General features: G+C 34.1%; 1 protein-coding gene across 3 annotated transcripts in view; it reads right to left on the bottom strand.

The window, feature by feature from the left end:
• The window catches only part of LOC129754228 (uncharacterized protein ZK1073.1), a 327678-nt gene extending 306496 nt beyond the window's left edge, over window positions 1-21182 (bottom strand). For 2 of the 3 annotated variants that reach the window (XM_055750150.1, XM_055750151.1), the window contains exon 1: window positions 20946-21182. The gene's annotated coding sequence lies outside the window, so the exon portion shown is untranslated. The remainder of the gene's footprint in view (window positions 1-20945) is intronic. The other variant, XM_055750152.1, reaches the window with a different exon arrangement.
• Between the last annotated feature and the right edge of the window lie 3402 nt (window positions 21183-24584).

The following is a 24584-nucleotide window of genomic DNA, read 5'->3' as shown; positions in this document are numbered from 1 at the left end:
AAAAAGTTAGTCTTAGACAGAAATGAAAATGGAAGGTGGGAAAAAATCGAATATTTAGTTTAAAAAAAATGTGAGCTAGAGCTTTTGAGTTGTTTTTTAATTTGAATGCATTTTCTCAATTGAAATTATCTAGTTTGTTTTATTGTTTATATTGTTTCTTTAAAAATTTGGGATTTACAATAAAAGTGTATCAAACAATTTAGAATTAAAATTTATTTAAAGGTAAAGACCAAAAAAACAAATTGATTGATAAACAGCCAATGGATTGAAAAAATATGCCTTTTTAAGTTATACATTTCCGATTTAAATTTTTTACTTCATGAAATCATAACCAAAAATTGATTTTTTCAATACTCTAAAACTCGCTTTTAGACGGGGTTTACAACATTCGGCATGAAACCTAAGCCAATACCTATTTTAACTTACTATTTGCGCAGAATGATTCAAAATACGTTAATCTAACAATACATACAAATGGCAACTGTTAACAAGCAGTTGTCAGAAGCTATGCCAAGTGCCAAGAATTTAAGAACTAGTTTATATTAATTTGGGAGCGCTAATTTTTTTCTAGCACCTATTGTTTTCGAGCTATATTCTAAAAATTGGTGGAAATTCATTTAACAAATTTTTGCACTTTTTGACAAAAATAATAGAGTATTACAAATATTTGAAAACAAAAGATTTGAATGCAACGATCAACTTTCCCAGGGACCGCAAGTAATATTTTGAAAGCAAAAGTCAAATTGTATTGCAGTCTTTGACAAATTTGTTAAATAAGCTAAAATCGTCGATATATAATACTGATAGACTTTCTCAAGTAATGTTAAAAAAAAGTTGTAATGTTAAAACATAAAAGTTTATAAAAATTGTTTTTGTTTTATGTTTTTTTAATTTTTACTAGAATATCTAGGCTAAATCTGAATTCTTTATTGAATGGGAGATAAAATAAAAGATTTAAAATAAGTTTAAATTTAGGTATTTAGGTATTTAATTGAGGTTTGTTAGGTAATCAGTTATGAAGGATGGATTATATTTAAAGTTACCAATTTTCAAATTTCCACCAACCATATTTGACAAATGAGTGAAACCACAGAGAACAGAGTTCGTGCTGGAGCTCAAAACGTGTGTTAGAATACCATCCTAAGTTTCAAACCATATTCGTAAATGGACTAACATCCATAAGATGTCGCTACCAGTACACCTACATATTTTTTCATTTTTTCGACACGCTCAGAAATTAATACTCATCGCTTATCTCAAAGGAGGCCAGTGCAATATATGAAAGTATCACAAATTTTTGTGTAATAAATTTTAAAAACATCTTGATTTAAAAAATACAAATCATATTTCAATCACACTCTAATCGCTATCATATGCCCCATATTGTTCAATCAATATTGACGCTTAATGTTATAATTTTAAATTATTGGTCAGTATTCCGGTTGATGTTACCTGAGATCGATACATGAGGACTTGTAACTCAGGATTCGTAATCAGTAGAAATGAATAAATTTAATCAAGAGTTACAAGTCCTCACCTATCGATCTCAGGTAACATCAACCGGAATATCGACCCATAATTTACATTTATAACAGTTATGTTCACGTTTTCTGTTCTAGATAACTGTTTACTGATAGTCAAATCCCAGCCCATACTTTAAAAATGGAATTCAACTTTCAATTCAGCGTCAATATTGATTGAATAATATGGGGCATATGATAGCAATTAGAGTGTGATTGAAATATGATTTGCATTTTTTAAATCTTGGAATTCAACTTTCAATTCAGCACCAATATTGATTGAACAATATGGGGCATATGCTGGGGCATATCACAGCGATTAAAGTGTGATTGAAATATGATTTCAATTTTTTCAAATCATGATGTTTTTAAAATTTATTACACAAAAAATTGTAATACTATCATATATTGCACTGGCCTTCTTTGAGATAAGCGATGAGTATTTATTTCTAAGCGTGTCGAAAAATAAAAAAATAGGTGTACTGGTAGCGACATCTTATGGATGTTAGTTCACTTACGAATTTGGTTTGAAACTTAGATTGGTATTCTCACACACGTTTTCAACACATTTTTGTTCGGGGCTCGCTATCTGTTCTCTGTGGTGAAACTCAGAACGCCAAAATCTTTTAAAATCAGGTATTTATACATAGGAACCAAAAATGCTATTTCCTAGTGTTATTATTTTGGTCGCGTCAAAAATCTTTGGTTCATGTGTTTTTCATTTTAAAATGGCTTTTGACAGTAAAATCTCGAATTTTCCACCATTCTGGATTTTCTTTTTGAAAAAATCTCATGTTAGGTAGTAAAGATGACATATTAAACACGTCTAAAGCTTGGTTTAAACTTCTCGTGAAAAAAAAATCTTATTTTGTCAATAACTCAAAAACACGACACAACTAGTGTGTTAAGCATAGTGGAATCGATGGGGAATGATTGAAAGATGAAAATCCAGTTGGTCCTGTTGTTAAAAACTTTCCAGATTTGTTTTTATTCGGATTCCCCCAGTTTTCTCCGGATTATTTTCATCAAGGCAGGGAAATCGGAATAAAAACAGCTCTAAGAGGTTTTAAACAACAAGACCAGTTGGGTTTTTGTCTTTCAGCCATTCCCCATCAATTTCACCGTGTTTCAAAATCAAGCATAGGCACGTTGTTCAATTATATTGACGAAATAAGATATTTCATGTCCATTTTCACGAGAAGTGAAAATGGGCCCTAAAGGCAGGTTTTGGAGAAACGACAACAAATCGACAAAAAGGTTAAATGACAACATGCATTGTAAAATGTAAGTAGACCATTTTTGCACTTTCACCCATTTATTTCCAAATTTCACAGTTTTTTTTTTTTTTTGTTTCGATAATAGTCGTTTTACCATCTTTATGGCATTCGCGACTTTATCAACGGTGCAGTTGGCGGATTGTTATTGAGAAACTTATCCGGTACAACTGTGCTCGATGTTTGCTCTTGGGCTCGAACTCGTGGACATCGGCTCAGGAAACAACAGACTTGCCAACTGAGCTATATCACAAGCCCATTTCACAGTTTTGAAACTGCAATTTAGTATGGTTCTGCTTGTTACCTCAGAGACACAATCAATGATTTGATTGAATATCACAATGCTCATTATTTTTCCCAATATTTGGGCCGTTTCTTATAAAGAAATGGCAAAAAATGTTGTTCACTCCATTTTCTAAAGTAAGTTTTGGTTAAAGTTCAAAAATTACAGACTGATTTGAATTCTTATGAGGATCTGGATGACTGAACCTAGCTCTGGCACTGGATTTTTACTTAAAACTCTGTATTGTGGAATTTCTGATATATTTCTATTTCTGTCTTATTTAACTGAATTTGATTCGAATTCGAATATTGGAATCATGTTCAATATTCTAGTGTTTATTTCGAAGAATAACTTAAATCTTCATTGTTCTTTTAATTTTGTTGACTGTTCAAATTTTATAGTATTAATTTGTATTTTCAATCATTCCTTCGAACGCAATAAGTATTCTGCTCTTCAATACTGAGTTTTGTTTAAAAAACTGATATATCAGTTTATAGTATTATCGTAGATTTTGAATCTTCATCAGAATATATTTTCAATTCGTTTTTTGGGATTTCAACTGCTATTCCTTGATTCAAATTTTGAATTTTGATTACTGAAGCCAATTGCTTTTTTAATTTTTGTTTTGCACAATATTTTGATACTTAAACTCTGAATTGTATTTTTTTTGATCCACAAGTTTATTTCTAAATGAGAAATTTTATTTGAATTTTGTTTTCTACCTTTTCGACTAAAACTTTTTGTGAGAATGAATATTTCAGGATCGTTCTCTCGAGTTCAAATATGTAAACAATCTTCAGTTTTATTTTACATTTTATTAAGCAGAAAAAAGTTTGTTTTTAAAATTAATAAACAAGTTTTTCCCTACAATCCGGTATAAATATACCTTTAATTAAAATGAAAACAAATTTAGGACCCCCTTGAAAAATTGCTCAGGCCCCTCGTAGGCTTAATCCAGCCCTGGCGATTGCTCAACATCGTGAGTTGAGTTTAGCTTTTAAATTTTTTTATGGTGTCAGCGCAAAGTGTGTCAATAACAAGATGCTACATTAGACTGAGTCAATTTGGGGTCATTTTTGAATTTCAAACCCTGGGGTCTAAAATCCTTCGTTTTGGTAAAAAATCATCCATGATTTTTTATAGAGTTTTTAAGTAACGTTTACATGAGTAAATTCGATTTTTTATGTATGTATGGAAAATTGAATATTTTGTACTGAAAAATCATTGTTTTTGTGAAATGATTGTTTTTTTTTCTGTGGAACCTGACAGTTTGTGTGACAATTTATAAAATTCCAAAAGAAAATTTTCCGCTGAACAACTTTGTCGAAGACCGTAACATCGTATCTTATTAGACAAAAAAGTTATTAGCTGTTTAACAGAGGTATGTCTTTTCGCATTGATCAACAATAAATTCAATTGACATCTATGTAGATGAAATTAGTAATTTGAAGTAAATTTCTGACAAAGGTCGGTAGGAATCTGTTGAAGTGAGAAAACAGAGAGACTATCAAAACCAACCATCCCGTCGGGTTCTTATGTTTATATGGGTCACCTCCAAAGAAAAAATAATGAAACGAGACGTATTAAAACAAGATGCATTCCCAAAATAGCATCTTCACTCCCCCAATTTGCAGCAACTCAGCAAGTCAACCCGGCAGGGTAAAATCGAAACCCAAAAACGAAAAGGAAAACAAACCAACAAAAAAGCAATAAAAGAAAAATCAACAATTCGATGGCGTGTCGCGCGGCTATCTTTAAACAAAAACAATCCTATCAGAATCGAAGACGACGAAGACGCATGGTGTCCCGAAAGTGATGATGAGAAATGACACATGCCCGGTCATTGGGTTCAGTTCGTCAACTTTATATACCTTTCTATCATCCCTGTTTGTACGAATTCGGTCCATCTTTGCCGTCTTTGCCGAATAATCTGTTGTGTATCCGATATTCGAATGACGAGACGTCCGCCATCAGCACAAACTTTATCGCTCACTTTCATAAATTTGGTGGTCCGAGAAAAACAAATTACCGAAATGGATATTGCGTTGCCGATTGAATAAATACCGCGAAGCTTTAAGCGGAGAGATGCGCAGTTTCGTCTCGAACAAGTCAACAAACAAAGTTCTGATGACAACATTATAGCAAACTGACATCTTAATAACTTATAGGTAACTTCACCTCAAAACGACCTGGAAGCAGTAAAGCAAGGTAAATTACTTAAAGATCAATTATATTTTTGGATTCGGCATCAAAAATCAAAATCAATCATTTATTGAAAGTACAATTTTTTTATTCTTCATGGAGAACAATTGTTATGTTAAAGATTGAGAAAAACTTGAAAGGTTTTAGCATTTTAGCACCATAGTAGGCTACATTTTTGCATGGTTTGCACGCGAAAAGGAAGCTTGCTTCCGTTTTTCGAGCCTCTTCTATATCGAGCCTCTTCTATATCGAGCCTCATCTATTCCTTACAGTATTTGTGGACATCTAAGGATTTCACCCGAGAGTTGAGTATTTTGCTTCTACTCAGATCGACCCGCAGACCCTTAGTGGTCTTGTGCCTAATCGTAAAAGACCAAAAGATGCCTGCAACGACCTGCAAGGTTGATAACATTCTGCCTATTATCCTAGAAAACATCAAAAGCACTTTTCATCAACAAGTCAACTCCACCTGTTTTACCTCCTAAACTTTAATATGATGGAAAAGAAATTTCGTTTGTAGACCACGCTTAAAATCTTGGAGTTATTTTTGAACTAGGTTTCTCTTGGGACCGTCAAATAATCTCCGAATGTGGTAAAATATATGGATCTTTGAAAAGGCTCTACTTGACAACTATGCATTTGGATACTTCAACGAAACTCCGCCTATTTAAGCCTTTTATTTATCCACTATTCATCTATGGTGATTTTCTTCATCAAAACGCCTCGGAGAGATCTATAAGAATATTTCGCATAGCACTGAGTTCTTGCGTCAGATATGTTTTAAATCTTACATGGTTTTCCCACGTTTTTTAGGATGTTATTAGGATGTCGCTTCAAAAGATTTTATGCGTTCAGATCCGTTATTATTATTCATAGGATTCTATCCGCAGGTAAACCGAAATATCTAAGATCTCTTATTGTACCGCTACGTAGCTCTCGAACAGGACGTTTCGTTATTCCCCAACGCAGTTCTGTTTACTTTAGTAACTCGTTTTCGTGAGAGTTATCGTTAACTGAAACGTTATACCTTTCCATGTAAAACCTTTTATATCAAGGTCAGAATTCAAAGGGGACATAGTCTTTAAAAAACGAACGAATGAAAATTTAGCTAGGGAAACACATCAGGATAACACATTGTTAAAAGTTATAAAATTGTATCTTACGTTACAAAATGGCAATAAATAAAATAAATAAACGATTGAGTCCAGCCAGAGATGCCAATGTGCCTGATTTTTCAGGATCCGTCTGATTTTTCGAGGCTCAGCCTGACAACCTGATAAGCCATTGGATTTTTGACTTTCCGTTATTTTACCCAGAAATTATGGGATGGGTTGGGATGAGTTGTTATTCCTATTGAATTTTTTTAGAGGTCTTGTTAAATTGGGTTTATTTTTTTTTTCGAGAAAAATAAATAAACATTACCAAACTCATCATGTTTTCCCAATTTGAAGCAAAAGTTCGAAATTTATATTGACCTTAAATTTATAATTTAGAAAATTTGAACAAAGTTCTGTGAAATAATTTTTTTTTCAAAATTCTGTGATCAGGGACGCAGATTCTGTGATGAAAATTTGCTCAAATTTCTGTGAAATTGTAGATTTTCCTGTGATTTTGGAAACCTTGGACACAAGACACGGAGCATTCTTTCACACACGGACAACACGCCACAAGAAAACTTATTCAATACTTAATACAAAAAGCTACAGTTTTTTACATGAAATCTTAGGTTTTTTACACTTTAACCTGTAAAGTCCTTGGTTACCAAGTAGGTACCCATTCGGCCTTGAGGTTCCGTATTCTGAGAGTGCCTTGCCTCGGCTGGTCTAGCCGCTGCTTTTTGATCCGTTTCAATTTTTTTTTTTGCATTTTCCAGCTGAATTCATTAACTTTCATTTTTTGAAACATTTTTTTTGTATCCAAAATGAAATTAGCAGTTTTAGTTAAAAAAAAATGTCAAAATTGTTCTGACACTATTGAAACCACTAAATCTTATAATCAGTAGTCAATAAAGTTTCATCAACATAAAAAAAATGATAACGGATTCATAGTTTATACAGTAGAGGGTTAATGGGTTAGAAACCTGTTAGGTTGTGGTGAACAATACACTTCGAAAGGAAGTTATGATCTTCAATTTTTTAAAATAATTCTTTAACGTACGATTCGTAACGTAACGACCGGGTAACAAACTTCAGTACTTACTTACTTAATGATCCCGTGCCGATGGATAGGGCCGTGGTAAAAGACCTCCACTGTTTACGATCCGGAGCCAGCGTCTTCACCTGGTCCCAGTCAAGATTCTCGTCGACAGTTCGGATTTCAGCGGCTAGGCTTCGCCGCCACGAGTTTCTAAGTCTCCCTCTTCTTCGATGACCTTCTGGATTCCAATCTAGCGCCTCTCTGCAAATCTCGTTTTCATCTTTTCGCAGCGTGTGCCCAATCCATCTCCACTTACGTTTCCGAACCTCGATTTCTAGCGGCCTTTGATGACCCCGGCGATGTAATTCCTCATTCGAGATCCAGTTGCCAGGCCACCAAGCGCGGATGATATTCCGCAGGCAGCGGTTTATTTGACGTTTGAGTCGAAGATTCGGATTTTCGTTCGAAGAGAGATCTGGCGTGACCGCCAGATGTTTCGGAGACTCGCAAACGCAAAACGGGCCTTTCTGATCCGGGTTTTGATGTCTTTCCTGGTACCACCATCAGGCGTTATCTGGCTACCAAGATACTGGAAGCACTCCACTTTCTCAACTTGTTGCCCAGCTACCATGAAACTGGAGGGATTTGCTGTGTTGATCTCCATCGACTTGGTCTTTCCGACATTGAATTCGAGACCTGCTGCCTTGGAACTTTCGGTGAGATCGTCGAGGGGCGAGCAAAACAATATTGTCTGCCAGGTCATGTTCGTTCAGTTGCTCCATTGTTGAAGGATTCCACGGCAATCCTCGTTTTCGTTCGAATTCGTTGATTTGTTCCAGTATGATTCGTAGCGTTGTGATGTGGTCCACACATGATCGTCCGGATCGGAATCCAGCTTGTTGCCGTCGGAGTGTAGCGTCGATTTTCTCCTGGATCCTGTTCAGGATCACTTTGCAGAGTACTTTGAGGGTTGTACAGATCAACGTTATGCCTCGCCAGTTACCGCACTCTGTCAGGTCTCCTTTCTTCGGGACCTTTACGAGGATACCCTGCATCCAGTCGGCCGGGAATGTTGCAGTATCCCAGATGTCAGCGAAAAGGCGGTGCAACATTTGTGCTGACAGGGCAGGGTCGTCTTTCAGCTTTTCAGCAGAGATGCAAGCGATCCCAGGTGCTTTGTTGGATTTCATGTTTTTGATTGCCGCTTCTATTTCAGCCAGCGAAGGCGCTTCCGAGTTGACGCCATTTATGCGACTTACTGTTGGCGCTTCGAGCTGCGGTTTCTGTTGGCCATCGCTATTCGTGACTCGGAAGAGTTGTTCGAAGTGCTCAGTCCATCGTTTGAGCTGATCTGTTCGATCGGTCAATAACTGACCTGCTCGGTCTTTCAGCGGCATTCTTGCATTAGTCCTTGCACCACTGAGGCGGCTAAAATAAAGTCATAAAGTAATCGGATATCTCCATTGGCGGCGGCTCTTTCTCCCTCTCCGGCTAGGTAGTTTGTCCAGGCTCTCTTGTCTCGTCTACAAGCTCGTTTAACTGCCTTTTCCAGCTCCGCATATCGTAAGCGGACGGCTGCTTTGGCTGACCCAGTACATGCACATTTCTCCGATCATCGACCATCCTCCAAGTTTCATCCAACATCCATTCACTTCTTCTTCAACACACTTTACCGAGAGTACCAAGGCTCGTCGTGATAAAGGCATTCTTGATCCCACACCACTATTCTTTGACTGTTCCGTCTGTCGCAACTCCGAGGCTCGGGATTCTAGCTGTTCAAAGTATGCCCTTTTCACCTCTGGACCTCTCCAACCGGCGGACGTGGTATCGACACCCGACTTTCTCCTCGCGCCGTTGGACACGCGCAACTCTCAGTCGTATTTCGCCAAGGACGAGGTGATGGTCAGATGCAATGTCTGCGCTTCATTTGTTGCGGACATCAAGAAGGCTCCTTCTCCAAACTTCAGTGGTTTTATGGTTTTTTGTTTTATTGAATTTTTATTGTATATTTAAAATATTCAAAATCTTACATGTTTAATCTCAGTAATTCCGAAATTAACGGTTTGGGGCAGTTTTTACACTGATCATTTTTGGGTCTAATTTAAGGCTACCAGATTGCCCAATTTTATCTGAGTTTGTCGAGATATTAAAATTAAAATTTGGGAACAGTCCGGCCCGACCTGGTTGCCCGGATATGACTGAGAAATGTACGGATTTTGCCTTGATTCAATCATTTTTTGCCTATTTATGCCACTTAAACGAAATTTTTTGAGCTAGTTTCATTAAAATAATCATGAATAGTTGTGTCGATAAGTTTTGATGAAAAAAGTTTTTTTTCAATTTTTTTCTTGATTTGTGTTGAGTTATTCCCGGGTTACGACTAAATTTGTCCTTTCCGACAAAATCCAGTTTCCGATCCTTAGTTTGAGAACGCTGCACACGGTCGATTCGATCATTTTTGACGATTTCGCGATTTTTGGACCTTACCACGTCGTATTTTTAACGTTGATGTCCTAAATTAATTTTTTTCTCGCGGCTTCCATCACGTGTAACTTTTTTTTTATACAAAACGAGTCGTAATGAAGCATACATTGGAAAAATTATTCCTTACCGAATGAATTCCATCTAGATAAACAAAACAAATTTGATGTGAAAACTTTCTGTTTGACACTCTACAAATTGCATTGAAGGGGGACACAGTCAAAGTTGTTGTTACATTGCAACAGTTATTATTAGTATTCGGTCCCATATTTAAAAATAATGTCGGGAAATATCACCAGAACGTTGCATATGCAACTCGAATCAGATGTTGTCGTTCGGATTCAACTGAGGGAGAAAAAATCCAAAATCTGATGGCGAGAAAATAAATAAACTTGAAACCATCTCATCAAATGCACGCGCCAACCTGAAGTGGTTCTTTCTTAAATATCAAGCTAGGGAACAACGGATGGTTGGAATCGTCAGATCGTCTCATGTGAGAGTTGGCTTACGAGAAAAACACGCGTAAGCAAGACGATCAGCTTCCCGGCAGGTTAAGGTGCCCAGGGACGACTGCCTTCATACATATCCGTCGCTTGATAAATCTATTAATAAAACTTAAACGCCACTTGTAGACCGAGCGGCCGCATCGTGGGTGTGGTTCAAACTTGCAGCATCAGCTCTTCGAATCTGAAGATTGAGTAGCAATATTCTAGTCGATTATTAGTTCCACTTGATCGAAATTGAGAAAATTTTTAGTGAATTATAAAGTTCAGTGGATCATATACATACATTCAACGGTCTAACTAGTCTTATGCAGAAGGCTCAAAATTTTATGTATTGCAATTTTCCTGACATCATATCCCGATCAGAAGAGAAAAACTAAATTATATCAAGATGAGATATTTTGATATTCATTTTTTTCCTATCTGGATGAGTTATAATTTAGTACTCGTAGGATGTTAAAATATCTCAAATTATATCAAAAAATCTATACGATCATAGCTAAATTATATCAGTTTTTGATATGCTCCTATCAAGATTATATCTGGTTCAGATAGCATAGTTTGATATTGGACAGAACAAATTATATCAAAATTATAACTTATCAAGATATCAGTGCTTCAAGAAAATTTTCTAGTGGAAGGTCAATAAACCACATTATTTGATAAAACCATGCCCCATTTTTGGTTTCCCAAAAATTTGATTCAATTTTATGAATCTGTTGAGCGAAACTCGTTAATGTAAGGTTTGAGCCGTTGACTTCGATGTCCGTGTTTCAGAAAAAGTTGAACGTATATCAAAATAAGATATAATCATTTTATTTTAGCACAATCCGAAAAAAATCTTGATCAATGAATATGAGCTCAACCCCATTCAAGTTTGTCAATCAGAATAAGATATAATTCAGATTGGAGAAACTTAAAATCGAAAATTTGGAGTACTTAATTATAACTGAATCATATGTAAATATCTTGGTGAGATACGTTTGAGTTATTATTTTGATATGCTCTCCTGATCGGGATAGTTATTCGATCTCACGAATATTTCGTTGTTTTTTAAACACAACTGTTGTGTACTGATGAATTCAGCAAATTATCTTCAAAAAAAATACATGGTTCAAAGGAATTTTAAAGCAGTGATTTAATCCGTAGTTGAGCCTATACGAAGTATTACAGAAATTTGTTAAATATATGTACGTGTCTGGGCTGGGTAGATCCGGACATGTAATTACCTGGCAAAAAGTGGGCATTATATTTATAAAACTTAAATTCAAAGGTCAGGCAAAATTCGCCAAATCCAGATGCAAATCTTTACCAAATTAATAATAATTCTAATTAAAAAAATAGAGAATTATCGAAAATTGAAATCGTGGAGTCATATTAAATAAATGAGCTTAAATTTTTATAGATATATTTTTCAACTAACTTTTTTATACATTTCATATACATTATAAAATCATCGCATAGAACTAAAAAAAACAGCATTTACCTACCAAAGTGAGGCATTATACAAAAATATTTTCAACTTCTGGCTTAAGCGATAAAAATTATACAAATTGGGCGATATTCAACATCTCATTCGTACAACCGAGAACGCAAGTTTTGCTCTCAATACATGCAAACCGTTGCCAGCGACAATGTTTGCTGCTTCTCTCATTGGACAATTTTTCCAAATGAACCATCTGATTTTTAAGCAATCTGGTTGCACTGCTAATCGTAGAGACAACAAGGTTGTCTTCTCATTTGAATCCCGCGAGGGAGAACAAATTTGCAAATAAGGCAAAATTTTTATCATATCCGATTCATACCGACTCGATGTATCCATTTTAAGATCGTTTACTTATTTGATGGGAATAACGATCCGCATTAACATTGTAGACGATTTGAGCTATCAATTCTAATGCGATTTTATGTTTGCTGGGATGTTATTATACATTGGTTTAAGATGAAAATTTGCATATAGATTAATTAAGGACGAACGATTGATTCCAACTATCCAAATTTGGTTCAGGGGTCAACCGAAGGGGTTGTCCATATGAAAAATTCACTGTGTTTGCAATATTGGCGTTGTTATACTTCGGTTAAGAACGAAACTTTGCACTCGGAAGTTTTCAGGGACGGGCAATCGATTCCAGGTGTAAATTTTTTTGCCAGGGGTCGACGAAAGTCGTCCATGTTAATAAATTTTTACTGCTTTTTTTTGCGATATTGACGTTATTATGCATTGAATTGGTTTGAAAATTTGCACACGGGAGTTTTGAGAGAAGGGTAATCGAAAGATATCGAAGATAATAAAAAAGGCCACCGAAAGGGGTTTAATTTTTAGGCAATGAATGTGTTGTTATGCAATTATCGATTCAAAATTTAAACACGGGGGTTGGGACGATCAATTGATTCCTGATTTCAATATTTGTATCAAGCGGAAAAGGGGGTCATCTATATTAACTGTTGAATTTGTTTCTGCAATAATAAAGTGAGAATTTGTATAGCTTCGAGACGAAAATTCATACACGAGGGTGGTTTTTGGCACGGTCAATTAATAAATGATTTCAAATTTAGTAGCAGAAGACAGGAAAAATGATCGACTAACGTTTTTGCAATTATTGCTAAACAACGAATTCGGAAATGCACCTGGAAAATGATTGGCAAATGACTTTCATATAAACTGTTCATGACATATTTCAAGTTGAAAGCGAAACGGAGTTCGTATGGGATCAGCTAGACAACAATATAAATAATGTTTAACAAAATGCCAATAGTATATATTTTCAGCTGAATTTTCCTCAACCTGAAGATTATCTATTTATAAATGAATGTTTGTCTGTCTGTCTGCTCCCTAGAGACTCAGAAACTACTGAACCGATCAAAGTAAAATTTGGCATCTGAGGATTTTTGGTGCCGGAGATCGTTTTTAAAATACTCTTCGACTTAAAGGAGAGGGGCTCCCATACAAAATTAATAAAAAATATGACAAAATTTGAACAATTTTCAGAAACTACTGAAATGATCCACGTGAAATTTGATGTGTAGCCGTTTTCAAGACCGGAAATGGTTTCTAAAATACTTTCAAACCCCTCCTAATCCAAATAAGATGGGCCCGCTTGCAAAACTAACAAAAATTTGATACAATTCGAACAATTTTCAGAAACTACACAGCCGATCATCGTGAAATCTGGTGTGTAGCCGTTTTCAAGATAGAGAATGGATTTTATAATACTTTCAAACCTCTCCGAAACTAAAAGAGGAGGGCTCCCTTACAAAATTCACAAAAAAATTACAAAATTTTTACAACTCTCAAAGGATTTTAAAAAATTCTCGGAATCTTCTGAACCGATCAACGTAAAATTTGATGTGTAGCTGTTTTCAAGACCGGGTATGGGTAGTATCAATATTTTCAAACCCAGACAAATCCAAAAATAATAGCACATACAGAATTTAAAAAAAATTGACAGAACCGATAAACGGGAAATTTGGTGTGTAGCCGTTTTCAAGTTTGAGAATGGTTGGTATAATACTTTTTAACCCCTCCGAACCCTTAAAAGGGGGGCTGCCATAGAAAATTAACTAAAACTTTACAATTCTTAAAGGATTTTTCTTTAAAATTGATCAATGGAAGTGTTTTGACAGAATAAGCTGGTTTATTGGATTGACAAATAAGTTTTTACAGAATAAGATGATCTGTCGTATTGATAGACGCCTTCAATTTTAATGTGAAGACTATCTACATATATATCTATTAATGAATTTCTGTCTGTCTTTCTGTCAGTCAGTTCCCTATAGACTCTCATGGCAGATGGGTGCTTTTGTGGCCTGGAAAGGTTCCTATTATGGTTTGAGAACCCTCCCTCTCTCTGGAAGTGGGAGGGGTTCTTATAAAGAAAAAAATACATATTTGCATAGCTCGATAACTGATCAAACAAATTAAACCAAATTTGACATGGGAGAATATTTGGGTACGAGAAATGGTGCTATGAATATTTGGTACTCCTCCCTTTTTCCAGTGGAAAGAGAGAAAAGGAGAGGAGGCCCCTTTACAATTTTTAGCAAAACTGGAAAACTAATGAAACAAATGGCATCAAATTCAACATTTGAAGGTATTGGAATACAAGAAATATTTCTATGTTGTTTTGACAACCCTCTGTTCTTCCAGTAGAAAAACTTCAAGGGGGGAGTGCTCCCATACAATTTTCACATTACTTGGGAAAAAATACAGCCAATGTTCAGTGAATTTTTGGAAGATGTAGCAAAGCACACTGGGTCAGCTAGTATTTTATAATAATGGTTTTCATCTGTTTTGTGTTTTGTTTTGGGCAATTTTGAATTTTGATTCCGAATCTGAATTCTGCATTTTGAACCTGAATAAATAATCCTTTCAAACAAGGAATTTGATTACTGAATCTAAATTACAAGCAACAATTCCCCATAATTATGAACCATAAATAACCGGATCCTTTACCAGAAATCTCTAATTTAAATTTTGTATCTTTGATTTTCTATGTGAATTTTAATTATTTATTCGTGAATACTAGTGAATCTGAACGAGAATTCCGAATGATGAAACCCCAACATTTCAATGCTTAATCACCATTATGGAGCTATTTTAAGTTTCAATTCTACAAAAATCTTAAATCCAAATCTTAAAAATTGTTTGTTATTTCAAATATTTTCATTCGATGAGTTTCAAACATGAAAAATGCATTTTTAATGCTAAACCAAGATTCGAAACAAGATTTTGTCCCAATCTTGAACCGAACAAAAAATCAAGAACAATAAAAAAGATACAGATTGCATAATCCAGTCACAGGCAACATATTTTGCTTTTTATATATAAAAAATTGAAACCAGAACATCAGAAACGATTCAAACCTAAGCTCACCAAATACTTTTCCGCACCTATCCAGGCAGGACAAATCCGGGCTATTTTAACTAAAACCTCGTAAAATCCGTGTATTCGATTTCAAAGTTTACAGCCCATAATCTTAGCAACATCCAGGAAAATTCAGAATTCGCAATTAAAATTAAGAAGAAAAAACTCGAAAATTTGATTTTATATCGAAACACATCAGCCATTTGAATAAACTTTTCTCAAAAAATTGTTTCGGACGCAAAATACATAGTTGTTATCAAGCAATTAAAATAAAATTAAAGTAAAACCATTCGGACAAAATCCGGACAAGCTTGGTGAGTCTTATCTTATTAAAAATTCGAAATTGGGGACTAAAAACTGCACCCAAAATTAATGCACCAACTTCATTTTTGGAAAACTTCTGATAACACTTTTCGAGTACAGCCTTTAAGGGGGGGGGTAGGGTCTAACACTTTCAAAAAATCGATTTTTTTATTTTTTTATTTTCTTATTGTAAAACATTTCAAGAATGTTGTGTCAAATTTTCAAGTCAATTGAAGCAAAACTGTAGAAGTTATAGGCCTTTATCTCCTCCTATCTAATACTGCAAGAAAGCAAGAGCAAAAACTTCAAACGCGTTTTTCTCGAGAGCACATTTTTAAAGCCCGTGGACATCGTCATTTGAAAACTACTTATCCGATTCTTTTCAAATTTGGAACATATTTTCTACATATAAAATACCAGACCCCAACGTTTTTCTTTTTTGATTTTTTTACTTTGGGGAGATTTTAGAGGTGAAAAATGGCGGATTTTTAAGTGAAAAATCGTAGTTTTTACTTCAAACAGCCACAAAAATTTCATAAAAAAATTTTGAAGTTAAATAAAAACGTTGGGGTCCAGAAAAACATCTATTAAAAATATTTTGCTCTGAATTTTTGACTTCAGATGATTCTGTGCTGAGATACAGTGTCCACCGCAAATCCTGTTTTCTAAAAGGCATCCTCGAAAATGCTCCGTCACCGGCTCATTTTTCAATATTTTTCTACGAAAAAATTACTAAATGTTCTTTTAACAATGCTTTGTATAATGCAAAAAATTCGAATAAATTTGTTTGAACGATAGCTCTAGAAAAAAAATCGTGAAAATGGTATTTTTTTATACCCGTTAGACCCTACCCCCCCCTTAAATGTCTATCAACAGGTGAGAATTTTTTTTTTAAACTGTAGTAGAATTGTAGACCTGGGATAAGAGGTTTTGGTCTTAGCTCTGAGTCGAGATTGTTTCTTTTGATTTATTCGTTCATCAAAATTTCAATAAGAATTTCAAATTTTGAGTTTATAGAAGAATATTTTGCTAGACATTTTTGGACCCTCATGGCGGGTTTTTTTTTTTAAATATTGTAAACTAGTTTTATCTAGAAAACACTTGGATATTCTTGCAGCATTGCTTTACAAAAGTTATACAAGAGATTAAATAAATTGAATAAAATTATTTTAAATATCTACCAATATTTAAAGAATGTTCAAAAAAAATGTAGAAGTTGGGGGAGAGTGTGAAATCATGGGCCACTTTTTATCTTTGATCCATTACTTCTTTATTTCAAAAGATAAAATGAAAAAGATAAATGGTATGGTTTTCTACATTTCGAACGTATCACTGAGCATTTTTTTTTAACTTTTAGTAAATTAGTTGATAAATTTTAACTGTCAGAACTAGGCAGTATAAAAAAAGTATTTTTTATTTTATTTTGAAAAATGGTGGGGAATTGTGGGACACCATATTAAAATTGATCAAATAACATGCGACGTTTATAAGTTGACCCAAAACTGTAATTTCAAAATTCAAGTTGATATTTGAAAGTGATTTTAGGTAAGGAAATAAAAAAGAGAGCTTTTTATGGTGGAATAATTTCAAAAACCTGGTTCGCGAACGTTTTGGAAAAATTCAATATACAGGATTTATATTAGTCTCTATCGCATAGCTAAAAATTGACAGAATATTTTTCATATCTCTTCATTTGGCATGACAATAGTTTACAGATAGAATAAATGTATTTTAAGTTCTGAATGTGTATAAAACGCCAAAATAAAGATGGCCCAAGATACCCCACAAAATGTGGCCCATGATTCCCCAAAAACTATGATTTGCAAGTTGTTTGCGTTAGATTCACACATTGATAATAATTTATGGGAAATTCTTATTCTATGTGAAAGAGAATGACAACACTTAGACCATAAGCATATGAGCATTTTTTTTTTGTTATGAACTATAGATTTTCCACCAATGAAATTTGCGGGTGCTTGTTTAATTATGTAGGGGAGAGTGGGGTATCGTGGGCCATGGGGAAACGTGGACCACTCTAAATATCTCAGCTGTATGTTGAGATAAAAATCTCAATCCAACTGTCATCGTCGTCGCTTTGCGTAAGCATGTTTTTCTATATGTCGTTGACTTATGTACGTATCATATACTTCTTTTATTTTACTAGCCAAGAAAAATGTACTGACATAATTAAATAAGAACCCGAAAAATACATTCGTAGGAGACCTAAAGTACATAACAAAAATATGTTCATACGCTTATAATAAGGTTGCCAGAATTTTTTTCACTCCCATCCGGGCCTAGCAATTCCGGGCATTTGTTCAAAAAAACCTAGCAAAATCCGGGCATGGATTTCAATTTTTCAAATCCAAAAACCGGGCAAAAACCGGGCAAAATTTAGGTGTTATTATACATAAAAGCAAAGAAAAAATGCAAAAAATATGAAATTAATATTTTATTAATGTAATTGCAGACTTTCAAAAACTTTTTGGAACACTTAAATATTTAAAGGTTTATAAAAGTAAATCAGCGATATTATTTGAAACAACCGTTGAAAATTTCCATACCGTTAATCGATTTTGCTGAAACTTACTCAAAAACTTTGATTTTTTTTTGGTTTCTTTGTAAAAATTGTAAAAAAATCCGGGCAATATCCGGACTTTTTTCACAATATCCGGGCAACCGGGCCGGACCGGACTTTCTCGAAATTTTGCATCAAATATCCGGGCAAACCCGGATAAAACCGGGCAATCTGGCAAGCTTAGCTTATAATCTTTGTTTTGTCATGTTCTTTCACATGGAAAAGGAATTTTTGATAAAGCATCAATAAGTCACACAAACTCAACCAATTTGCAAATCATAGCTTGTGGGGAATTGTGGGCCACATAATGTGGCGTATCTTGGGTCACCTATATTTTGGTGTTTTAATACACATTATGAACTTAAAAAACGAATTTCCTATCTTCAAAGTTACCTTATGCCAAATAAAGAGTTGTTAAAAATATTTTGTTTTTTTTTCCAATGCGATTTAGATTAACAAAAATCCTATACAAGGAATTCTGCCGATACGTTCACGAGCCGGGAATTAGGAACTATTCGATCATACACAACTCTCGTTTTAACTTCTTCATCTGAAATTGCTTTAAAATAACTAAATGAATTATGAAATTTTAGTTTTGGGTTAACTCATACACTTTGCATGTTATCTTGTCAATTTGGATTTGATGGCCCACGTTTCCCCACAGTTTTTCAAAATCCAAAAAAAAAATACTTTTTTTAAAACAGTCAGAACTCGGGAAATTTATGTATTCAAAAAATAAACAAAAATGTCTTATGATACCTTAAAAATGTAGAAAACTTGTCCATTTATTTGATTCTTTTAATCTTTTATAATAAAGAAATTATGAAGCAAAGAAAAAAAAGTGGCCCATGATACCCCACTCTCCCCTTAGTATATTTTTTGAGCTAGTTAAAAGAAAGAAGCATATGATGCGTACATAGGTGAACAACATATAGAAAAATATACGTACGCATATCTACGACGATGAAAATTGGATTTAGATTTTTATCCCATGGCTCTCGTTTCCTTACTCTCCCCTACAAAAAAAAACATTAAAAACCAAAATCGATTTCTTTTTAGACAAAAAAGTGTTTTTAAAACTTGCTCTTTCAAATTTTTCAAATATTTCTGGAAAGTATCAGTATCATCAATCAAAAACATCCTCCCTGCTCTGCCCTTTTTGCACTTAAAAACATTGTTTGATTAATATTAAAAAAAATGTATTGTAAAAAATATAATTTAGTTTAATTTAAATCATCATAAATTATAATGTTTGTAAGATTGGAAGTAATATTCTATAACCTGTTAAGTTGAACTTTTCAAATATGTTTTTTGAGAAGGACATTTTTTATCATTTCAAATTAAAATAAACTAATTTTATTAACTTACGATTTGTTTACAAATAAATCACTTATTTATAAAGCGATATAATTTTAATCATAAAAATTGTAAAAAAAAAAAAAGATTTTACATAGATGATTAAATTTGTTGAGTAGGACTAATTTTTTAACAATTCGAATTCTATTATCAAAAACTAGGTTAAAAATGGTTATCTCTAAAAGTTTAAAATTTTAAATATCAAATTGAAATTGAAAGTTTAGAAATTATCACTTTTTTTCTTTTTGATAGGGGCTTAGCGTACATTTTCACAAAATCAGACAGAAAACTGTTTTTTAGTTCTTTGATTTATAAAATATGCGCCCAACAACAAGGTTTTCCAAACAAGTTTCATCAAAATAAACAAACACGATTTTTGGAAGACTGTACGCTACTGGTGTGCATAAACAATTATTTTCATTTTTGGTTTTTCTTTCCCCTATAGTTTTGTTTTAACTATCTCTGCTTTTGTCCAAATTTGTTCCCGCTTTTCTTTACCTTTGAATAATATCAGATCTAATTCCCAGATATTTTTTTGATTTAAAAAAAATCCCATATTCACCAGCTGGGGTATTTGCCAAAAAAAACTTTGGAAATCATTCAAATTCCATGAAACTATTCGGTTTTTTGCCAACAAACACTTTTTCTGAGGAAATGAATGCACAAAACAATCTCACGGATTCCAATTTCTTCACTAGATTATTATTACATTTGTCTTGCATTGCAAAAGAAATACCTTAAAGAATGGAATGAGTCATGAGTCACATGAATTAATTGCGCCATTCCAGGCTCGTGTTCTCAAAAGTTTGCAGAAATTGTATCCCATCAACTGATAAAATTCTGTCGGAAGTGATAAAAAAAATGCAACCGCTCGAGACTTTTGATGAGCGGTTATTTGCCGGTTTTTCTCTTTATAGAAAGCAATTGAATTTCCGCATCTCGATTCATCAACAAACAAATGTGTAGGTCGAAATGTTTGTTTTGTATCGATCATCCGAGACGGTCTAGCTTCTTGATTAGTTTTCCCTTGGTCGACTGGTAAAAGTGCGATGGGGCAATTGAGGAAAGGAGCAACAAGGGTGGTTTCTACTAATTTGTGGGTCCGTTCTCCGGTCATTAGCAATCTATCACAGTTTAAGCTGGTAGTGATCGGCTAAATTTAGCCGGTCGATTGTTTGTACTGCGTCCAAGTCCAAACAGCCAAGGCGGGAACAAATTCTGTTTCAACACAAATACGCCAAGCTGATCGACGGCCGTCTTCCGTCGTCAAACTTTGCATGTCCAATCCGAGTGTGCGAAAGTAATTTGCAACGGACGAAAGGCATCGTCGATTGTTTTGTCATCATCGTCATCGCCATCATGATGATGATTGACGATCGGCGAGTGCCTTAATTTAGATCATCATCAACATCGATCAAGGTCAATGTCAAGACCGGAACACTTACTTAGAAATTCGGCTTAGCGAGGAATCGATCGGGAGTCACTTTGTCTGAATAAGTCACACGACAGCTGGGAATTCGTAATCAATCGAATAACAAAAACAATAACACTCTAACAAAAGCAACCCTAGTCCCAATCCTGGACAAACGAACTTCGCACCCGAAATTGAACAAAATTGGTTACGCTTACACAAAACCGATTAACCGAACTTACGCGGATCGCTCAAAAACCGTTTTAACAGATTACAGAAATCAAACTGAACCGGGTGAGACGTTCAAAATTGCACGGAACCCTGCCCAAATCGTCTCGTTCGTCGCATTTTGTTGTTGTTGCTTTTAACCGACGACGATGGGCGATGAGCGTCGCGTCTCATCAAAATCGCCTCCCTTTCAGCACCCTCCCAACCCAAGTTCTCAAGTGTTGGAAAATATATGTTTTCGCGCCATCCCATTCTGGCCGCCCCAAAGTGCAACACCGGCGACGTCGAATACATTCTCATTGGGGATCCCTCCTGTCACTCTCTCTCCTCCTTCCTTATGTCATTCGAATGCACTAGAACTACTCCCACATCTCCCCTCATTACACCGATTAACATCTGATCTTGGTTTCTACTACTTACTCCTTGGGTGACGACGACGATCGTTAAAAACTAAGATCGCCGTTTTGATGGAGTGCATAGTGGTTCATGAGTAGTTATTTTGTGGTAAAAGTCATCACATTGTAATCTTAAGCTCCCTTAATTTTCCTTCAACATGACGGTATTTGTTCGTGCAATTTCCAAAATAATTACGAAAAAATACCATCCACCATAAAACTACGTCAGATACTCAATCTCTTAGACCAGGGATAATCAACACGCAGCCTGCGGGCCGCATGTAGCCTACGAAGCTTTTAAAAAAAATGCTTTAATTTTATTTTGAATTGAATTGTTAGGAAAATTTATATGACTTGATCAAATATGGACCTATTTGCTTTTGTCCCACATTCATTTAAATCAGGGGTGAGCAACCTTTTGAAGCAACGGGCTAAATTGAATTTGAAATCTTTTGAGCGGGCCGCACTCAAAATAATATTTATTAATAGTTAGTAGAGCTTAATATATTTGAAAGCGAAAAAAAATTTGACAAAAGCACAACTTAAAAAGAAATAATAAAACGAAATCATATGTTTGAATAAAACAGAAATTTATCGCCGTTTTTTTATGGACAGTACCAGCCGGTACATAACAAAAAAAATTTAATCTTTTGAAATTATTGAGAGTATTGATAATTTAAAAAAAAAACATTTTTTCATTTCCCTTTTTATTAAAAACGAAAATTTTGGAAGATCTTTCTATGGGTCGTAAATATGTTTGAACCAAGGCCGTGCGAACGGGGGGGTTTAGGGGTTTAACTCCCCCCCCCCCCCCCATGGCGATTTTTCCAAGTAAAATTTTCAACGTAGTAAAGGAAAATTACTTAATCTTAAAAGGTGTTCAATAAGTGTTAACAAAAAAGTCAGAAATTTTTTCTTGCCTCCGGCGGAAATTAGTCTTCAATAACTGAGAAATTCTATTTCATGACACTACATAAATATATGCCGTTCATAAATTGAAACTAATTTTTGCATTTTAATCAATCTTTTGTTTTGAAACTCAAATCTTGACATACAAAAACGCTACCTCGTCTTTAAAATTAGTTTTTATTAAGAAGTGTAACCAAACAAATTCAGAATTTGTGACAAACCATTTTAACTTCTAAATTAGTTCATCGAAAACTAATTTTTACATCAACAAGTTGAAAGCCATGTATCATATGACCCACGATGGTCAACAGAATTAGCAAAACAAAATCTTAAACCTAGTATTCACTACTTCATTACTAAAAATGTCTATTTACAAGAAATCGTGCTAATATGAAATATTTTTCAAGAAATCAATTCCAGTCTCAATATTATTATGTGTTTCTTGTTCTTCTAAATGCTCAACATCACACTCAAAAACGTTCTGATAAATTGCACATTGCCACAAAATTTACATACTTCGAGGTGCAAAAAATTTAAATTTAAATTAATTTAAATTTTGATTGATTTAGGTGCCCTTGATCTAAGTATGGAACTTTTCTATCAGTTTTTGTTGTGGAATTCACTTTTGAAAATATTTTACAATCATTTAAGAAATTTCTGCATTTTTTTGAAAAAACTTTAAAACAAAACAAATATTTTAAAATGAAAAAACAAAAATTCAAGTTATTTTGAGTTCTGCGAAAAAAGTTATAGAGGTTTTCTATTTGTTTACATTTCCAAGTTAAATTTTAGATGTTTTAAAGCAAAAACAGAATCATATTGCAAGTTTGAACAATTTTGCTAAATGGATTAAATTTTTTTAAACTTAATTCAGTTGTATCTGAAATACTTTTGACAATATCCTTTTTTAATTGAAAAAAATACTGTGGAATTTAATTTTTTTAGATCATGCATTATCAACTTTGAAATATTATTTCTTAATTGAAAAATAGGTATAACAATCAAAATTAAATTGATTTTTTTTTCTTAAACGTAGATTTGTTATTTCATCAGTTATTAATCCCCCTTATTCTGCGCCGCGCGTGAGGTGACGATAGTCGAGTCGAGTCGGAGTCACGTGAGTCTTATCACCTTATTTCCGAAGCCGATGTGACAGAAGTTCTATTCTCGTCTGTAAACGTCACTACAAGCATCGATTTGTCACTCACGGTGACTACTAGATAAGGATAAGAACTCAAAAAGTTCATTCTAAAAGACGTTTCTCACCTAAAGCGACTAATGAAATCGGGTGACTCGACTATCGTCACCTCACGCGCGGCGCAGAATAAGGGGGATTAATAACTGATGTCACTTAAAACTGATACATAATTAAGCTAATAAACACCAAACGCGAGGTTGGGCAAAATTGTCAAAGTCAAAATTGGATCGAGCTCAGGACTGGTTAGACGAGTTTATTAAAAAATCCTTCTAAAATGTTAAAAAACTTATCTTTTTCATCTTCGTATTTTGTTTTAATGTTCAAATAAATTTATCGAATTTTGAAATCTAATTTTTAAAATTTATTAAAATATTTTTATATTTTGGTTTTTTACTCTGATTTTTTTTGTTCTGAAAACATAATCTTCTTGGAAAGCCTTTAAATCTAAATTTTTACCATAGTTTCCACCTTCTCTCCTTAAAGGACGAAATTTTTTTTTGTTTCAATTATAGTCGTTTTACCATCTTTATGGCATTCGCGACTTATATCAACGTTGCAGTTGGCGGATCGTTATTGAAAAACTTATCCGGTACAACTGTGATCGATATTTACTCTTGGGCTCGAACTCGCGGACATCGGCTCAGGAGACAACAGACTAGCCAACTGAGCTATATCACAAGCCCTTAAAGGACGAAATAATTCAATTGAAAGCGACAAATATTCAGTGCTTGAAATTTTTAACTTTAAAACCTTCGGTTGAAAATTTATAAACGTTTTATTTATTTTCATCGTATAAAATCATGTATTTTAATCGATCATGATTTTTGATTAATCTTTAGAAAGTTCGAAAAATGATTGAAAAAGAGCAACTTAAAAGTTAAATTTTAATGCGGAATTTTAACTTAATATTTATTATCTTTGTGCTTCAGATTTTTACAACAAA

This window comes from Uranotaenia lowii, chromosome 3, assembly GCF_029784155.1.
Source record: "Uranotaenia lowii strain MFRU-FL chromosome 3, ASM2978415v1, whole genome shotgun sequence".
NCBI lineage: Eukaryota > Metazoa > Arthropoda > Insecta > Diptera > Culicidae > Uranotaenia > Uranotaenia lowii.
Note: the sequence above shows the minus strand (reverse complement) of the source record. Positions and strands in the feature narration are given on the sequence as shown.